The sequence below is a fragment of the Babylonia areolata genome, chromosome 4 (genome assembly GCF_041734735.1).
Source record: "Babylonia areolata isolate BAREFJ2019XMU chromosome 4, ASM4173473v1, whole genome shotgun sequence".
Classification (NCBI taxonomy): Eukaryota; Metazoa; Mollusca; class Gastropoda; order Neogastropoda; family Buccinidae; genus Babylonia; species Babylonia areolata.
The window spans coordinates 50991039-50998538 of NC_134879.1; positions in this window are offsets into that span (position 1 = coordinate 50991039).

Sequence of the window (7500 nt, forward strand, 5' to 3'; positions counted from 1 at the left end):
GAGAGAGAGAGAGAGAGAGAATGTGTGTGCGAGCGTGCCCGCGTGCGCGTGTATGTGTGTATGCGCAACTGTATGCAATGTTTGTTTCAAAAACTACGAAAACGAAACCGGTGTTTGTTACTACGTTAACTGTTCCCACTTTGCTGCTGGTTGCAGAATGTGGCATCACAGACCACGAGATAGGGTTTCTGGCGAAAGGACTGCAGGTAAATTGCAAAAAAAAACAAAAAAAAAACAACAACAACAAAAAAACAACAACAGCAATAATCAGACAACCAAAACACCCACACCACCCAGTGAGTCAAAGAACCAACCAAACAGCCATTACTAACGTAGAACAGATTTACATAGTGACACAGTGATAGACAAACAGACAGACAAGACACAGACAGACAGATAGACATGCATACGAGCTTGAGAGAGATAGAAGGTAATCGCTGTTGCTTTGCAGCAGTGTCTGCAGTATTCTTCTTGATGATGAATCATAAACGTAACGTGATTCGTGATTCTTTATGGCTTGTATATATATATATATTTTTAAATTTGTCATTCCGGCTTTTGGTGTCAGTCCATTTCTTTTCCCCACTGACTCCATATTTGTCCAACCACCCCACCCAACTCCACGCACGCACGCACACACACACACACACAGTCACGCACACACACACACACACACGCACACACACACACGCACACACACACAATCACGTACACACACACACACACACAGTCACACACACACACACACACACGTACACACACACACACACACAGTCACGCACACACACACACACACACACAGAGTCACGCACACACACACACACACACACACACACACAGTCACGCACACGCACTCACACACACACACACACACACACAGTCACATTCAAACTTGGTGATTTTTTTTTTTTTTTCAAAATTACACATGTTCGCATCGCACGTGCTGTTTTGTTTGCATTTATTTCATATGATGTATATCTATCTCTGCGTGTGTGTCTGCAGCTTTCTCACTTTATAAAAACTTCTCCTCGTTTGCAGGAAAACAGTACTGTGGTGTGTCTGAAGCTGAGCAAGAACAAAATAGACATCCATGGGGGTCGGCATCTGGGATTAGCGCTCAGTAAATGAATATCTGTGTCTGTCAATCCATCCGTCCGTCCGTCCGTCTGTCTATCTGTCTGTCTGTCTGTCTGTCTCTTCTCTTTTTTCCTCATCCGTCGCACCGTCCTGTCCTTTTTCTCACCTGGGGTAGATGAAAATGAAAAAGTGGATATTCCAGCGAAGGTGAGACTGCAAACGCATCGTTACCAAGAATCATGTGAAGCATGTGAATCACTTTATCCCTCGCTCTTGACACGGCGCACTCTGAAGACAGAGAACAATGCCACCAGTTGTAGTTGCCACGCCAAGTCTGTTGAGGGAGCTGCAATTCAAAATCCAAAACTTCAATGTATTGTTATAAAGTCAGATTGGTTAATTCACGAGAACTTTAATACTATGAAAGAAATACAAAGATAATTAATTTTCAGTATATGTCGACGTGTGTCGACTGAAAAAAAGTTCTTGAGCATTAACATAGAAAGGTTGGTATAGCCCCAGTAAAAACATGGATACACTTAGTATTTCTGCAACGATTTAGTACAAACATGCTTAACACAGATTCACTCTTTTACCACAGCGCGTTGTCATGTTTGCGTTTTGCCTCTGCTGATTGTGTGTCTTTCAATTTTGCTGGTGTTTTTTTCCTTCTTTTTCTTCTTTTTTTGTCGTTTTCGTCTCGCTTCGAACATAAAAAGAACTCAGATCAGTGTGTGTGTGTGTGTGTGTGTGTGTGTGTGTGTGTGTGTGTGTGTGTGTGTGTGTGTGTAAACACTTGTTGTTTTTTGTTGTGTTTGTGTGTTGGTGGTATTGTGAACGCACAACCTAAGCATGGTGATTTTTACACGCCCAATATAAATCAAGGTCATTCATTCATTCATTAAGACATTCATGCAATCATTCATTCATTCATTTAGACATTCACACAATCATTCATTCATTCATTAAGACATTCATACAATCATTCATTCATTCATTTAGACATTCATACAATCATTCATTCATTCATTAAGACATTCATACAATCATTCATTCATTCATTTAGACATTCATACAATCATTCATTCATTCATTAAGACATTCATGCAATCATTCATTCATTCATTTATACGTGGAACCTCAACGAATCATCAGCCTCATTTTCTACTCCATCCTTATTTCACACAACGCTGTGTTGTAACAAAGGCAATCATTTATTCATTCATACGCGGGGCCTCAGCGCACCATTACCCTCATTTTCTTCTTCTTTTTTCCTCTCTTTTTTTTTCCACACAAACACAACGCTGTGTGATCACACAGGTCACAACAGCGGCTTGGAATGTCTGAACCTCAGCTGGAACATGCTGCGGGGTGGGGGCGCGGTGGCCGTGTGTAACAGTCTGCAGAGGAACCGCTCCCTGCGGGAACTGAACCTCGCCTGGAACGGGTTAGGCTTCCAGGGCAGTCTGGCCATCAGCGAGGCTCTCAAGGTGTGTTTTTGTTTTTGCTTTTTTTTTTTTTAATTGAGCGATTTGACGAGTGCGTGTATTTAGGTTGATTTAATAGGAAGGGTGTAATAGAAACAGGGTCTGAAGTTACATGATATGGTGTATTGTATACTTTGTATTTGCCAAAATTTCCGCTTGATGTTGACATAGTTTATTTGTGAATTCTTTTTGTGGATATTCTGTGTGTGTGTGTGTGTGTGTGTGTGTGTGTGTGTGTGTGTGTGTGTGCGTGCGTGCGTGCGTGCGTGTCCATGCGTGCTAATACTCGTAATATACAAATATACAGACGAATAGACAGATTAAGATTTGATAATAAATAAGGTCTCCCACCTAACCAAGCACATCCCAGTTTCATAATCAGACAAATAAATCAACAACTAAGAAAATAAAGATACCAACACATGACCAAACACGACCCTATTTCGTTCTGACACACCTCAGTATTTCTGCAACCCCAGTCCAGTTTTTCGCTTTGCCCGGTCGAAGAGTACGCTGACAGTGTGGGAAATAAGGTTCAAACTGAAAGTGAAGTGGTGGCCTGGAGTTAACTCGTCCGCCAAGGAAGCGAGAGAATCCGAGAACAATAAGGCTCGAATCCCACACTCGCCAGTTGGACATTTCTATCTCCTCCCTCCACTAGACGTTGAGTGGTGGTCTGGATGCTAGTCATGAGACGATAAACTCGAGGTCCCGTGTGTGGCATGCACTCAGCGCACGTAAAAGAATCCACGGAAACAGAAGTTGTCTGCAGAAATTCTGCAGTGAAATCTACTTTGATAGAAAAGTAAACACACTTGCAGACAGAAAAAAAAAAAAAAAAAAAAAAAATCAACCGGGTGGCGCTCTCACTGTCCGACGCGTTCTTCCAGGCGAGAGCAGCTCGATTTACACACAGAGAAATTGTTCGCCCCTATCCTAGGATTTCACCCCAATGTGCTGTCTGAGCAGTGCTCTGTGGATGTGTCTGTGCGAAGGGCGCAGCGATGCTGACAGCGTCTACCTCATTGTTTGTGAAGTTCAACTCTAATCACCGGCTTTTAACAAGAAAGATACGCACCTGTCACGCATTTACTCTCTTTTCGAAGATCTTTGGATAAATATAAAACTCTGTCCAGCATTTTTTCCCGGGCCGTTGAGGTTATTTTCTTTCCGTTTCAACACATGTCGTCTGCAGACATTTGTTGTTGCAGGGGAAATAACTCACCCGAAGTTTTACGGGAGAAAAGATGCATTTGGAAGAATTTTGGAAATATTACCATTAACTCTGCCACCGATTTCTGTAAAGTGTATATTCCATGTTCTCGGTTACTTCCAGCAAACGGGCGAGCAGGCAGTCGAGCAATTGAGTAAGCAAACAAAGAAATGAAATAAAATAAGAAGATAAGATAACAAGAGAGGCAAGGCCTTCAAGACTTACTTGTGATACACAAGGAGTCAATTAAAAATGGAAAAAAAAAAAATCAAAGAATGGATGCGAGGTCACTTGGCTTGGTGAACTGACTGATGGATCGGTAGATTCACAATTGACTGTGTGAGCGACGGATGACTGGCTGGATGCGGTCAACAGATATATCGACAGATCGAACGAATGATTGACTACTCGACGACTGACAGATTGACTGAAGAAGGAAGAATCACGGATTTGTCCGTTGGCAGGTGAACCGTTGCCTGAAGAAACTGGACCTGTCCAATAACCGGGTGGATTGGGACTGCACCCCTTACCTGGCCAAAGCCCTCTCCGTCAACAGGGTGCTGGAGGTGCTGGAGGTGAGGGCACGTGAAGTCCGTCATGCTGCACTTACAGTTCAATTTCAATCCCTTAAGGAGGCGTCACTGCGTTCGGACAAATCTATAATTATGCGCTACACTACATCTGCTACGAGGCAGATGCCTGACCAGCAGCATAAACCAAAACAGGTTGTGTGCATGCATATATATTTGTGTGCCTATCCGAGTGGATTTCTTCTACAGAATTTTGCCAAAGGGCAACACCCTCGTTGCCATGGGTTCTTTTTCAGTGCGGCAAGTGCATGCTGAACACAGGATCTCGGTTTATCGCCACATCCGAGCGACTAGACGCTCAATTAAACCTAGGAGAAAGGGCGAGAGCGGGATTCGAACCCAGACCCTCACGGACTCTGTATTGACAGACGAGCGTCTTTACCATTCTGCCACCTTCCTCAACAGATGCTGCTGCACTTTGTCACACAGCTCCTGTGTTTCTTTCCCTGTTGGGGAGGGAGGTGAGGGTGAGTGGGAGGGGGAAGGAGGGAGAATGCTGCTGCTGCTGCTGCTGTTGTTCCGCGGTTCTTCATTCGTGGCGTTACTGCTGCTACTACTGCTGTTGGGTCTGTGGCTTCTGTGATCACCATTGTTGTTGTTGGTGCTGCCGCTACTGCTGTTACGTTTGCTGCTATTGCTGCTGCTACTGTTGCTGTTGCGTCTGTAGCTTCTGTTGTCACCATTCTTAAATAATAATAATAATAATAATGGTACTTATATAGCGCTGAATCTTGTGCATAGACAAATCTAAGCGCTTTCGCACCAGTCATCCTCACGCACGCATAACTCTAAAACTGGAGAAACTAAAGACAAGGAAGAGGCAGGGAAGGGAGGCTATTTCTTCTTGTTGTTGCTGCTGCTATTGCTACTATTACTGCTGCTACTGTTACTATTACTGCTGCTACTGTTGCTGTTGCGTCTGTGGATTATGTTGTCACCATTCTCGTTGTTTTTGCTGCTGCTATTGCTGTTACATTTGCTGCTGTTGCTGCTGCTACTATTGCTGTTGCGTCTGTAGCTTCTGTTGTCACCATTCTTGCTGTTGTTGCTGCTGCTATTGCTACTATTACTGCTGCTACTGTTGCTATTACTACTACTTTTGCTACTGCTGCTGCTGCTCCTGTGTATTGAAGTCTTTTGATCGATTCTTTTTGTCAATGGAGTGGTTGAACGATGTTGTCAGCATCATGCATTTATCTGAACTAGAAGTGACTTGGAGATAACATTGCCATGTTGATGGTCTTTCAATCTTTCATGTGATGGATTTCCGTTGTTCAGGTAGGCCACAACCCTGTCTCCATGGAGGGCTGCATGAAACTTCTGGAGGCCATCGACAGACCTTCGTCCTCCCTGCGTCTGCTTAGTCTGGCGGTCAGTTTTTGTTTTCCTTCCTTCCCTCATCATCATCATCATCATCATCATTATCATCATCGTTGTCGTCGTCGTCGTCGTCATCGTCATTATCATCATCATCATCATCGTTGTCGTCGTCGTTGAACTCCTCCTCCTCCTCTTCCTCCTCTACTTCACCATCATCCTGAAATAAAAACTCTCATCATTGTTGTTGTCATAGTCATCGCTGTCCTAAGATTTGATGCCAATGATTGTGATGATACGTGTTTCGGTACGATAAGGGGCAGGACAGAACAGGACAGGACAGGTTATGATGTGGTACAAATGCGCATTTCCTGACTCATGTAAGACCATTCTTCATTTGGACCTCTACCATTAATGATTTCTTCTCGTTTTGTTTTGGGGTTTTTTTTGTTTGTTTTTTTACAGGCAGTTCCCATCAACAACAAAATCGCATTCAAAGCCACAGAGATCGCGAAGACACGCGAATTCAGCATGGAACATGGCGGCGTGATCACCACCCGTGACATCTTTGGCATACAGAGAAGTAAGTGGCTTTCCTCTTATACTTCCCACGTCCCTTGTCGTCACAAAGTGGTGGTTGTGGGGTGGAGAGGCTCTAACCAGGCGTATCGTCGGATTGTTTGGCCGTGGAATTACACAAAACATCTGTACAGAAACGAGTATGACCCCTTCTTCTCCGCTGGTCTTCTCGGCTCCTGACCCTTGGCATACAGAGATGGATCATGCTTTGCCCATTATTCAGACTGCACACACTCTTTGTTTTTTGGTGTTTTGGGATTGTAAGTTTATTTTGCAGCTGCGCTCCAGTGTCAACGACATCTAAGTTGAAGGCAGTGACAGTTATTATGAGCCTGTATGATGAACAGAGAAACAAAGTTTAATGTATCACTGAATGGATTGAGTAAACTTTAAAAAAAAAAAAGATGTATGTAAAGGAGATGTTTGGAATTTATTTGGGTTTGGAGATTCATGGATTTGTTTTTCGATTAACACATGCCATTGACCAAAGCGCAGTTTGAACTGGCATGAAAATAAATTATGCACCTTCGTCACATAATTTTGTTGCGTGTGTTACACAGTCAAAAATAAAACCAACAATAAATAGGCATTTGACTCACATAGCTTCACGTTATTCTTGTTTTGTTTATTGTATCGTTTGTTGTTTTTGTTGTTGTTGTTTCTGCTGTGTAAGTGTGTTGTGTTGATTGTTTCAGTCAAGCGAGAGGACCCCCTCACCCTCCTAATCCGATACCTTAGCACAATGGGCATTCGTGTGGTCGATCTCTTCCGTGTGTTCGATACCAGCAGCAAGCTTTACGTCTCACAAGCTAACTTTATTAGAGGCCTCAAGGTGAGCCACCAACCTCTCGCTGCCTAAAGCTTGTCGCAGAGCAGGTACCGAAGCGTCAGTTTGTTGACTGGAGCGTCGGTTACGAGTCGAGATTTTCCTGTCTGTGACTCGGAGCTGACGCTTTCCTGGAAACAGTCGGGCCATCTGCGACAGGCCTAACCTTCACACTGCACGGCATTTTCTTCTGGCATGCAGTCGATTTTTTTTTGTTGGCAAACCTTTCCGCATGCTGTGTGACACTCGGTTTATAATTCGGTAGAGTGATGAACTCTTTGTTCAAATCACTGACTGAAGGAGGGGCAGCAATCATTGGGCTTCACAATCACGTCATGACTGTTCCTGTTGTCGCCATTGTTATTTTGGCATGATTCAGAATTTTGTTTTATACAGAAACCACCAAGTATC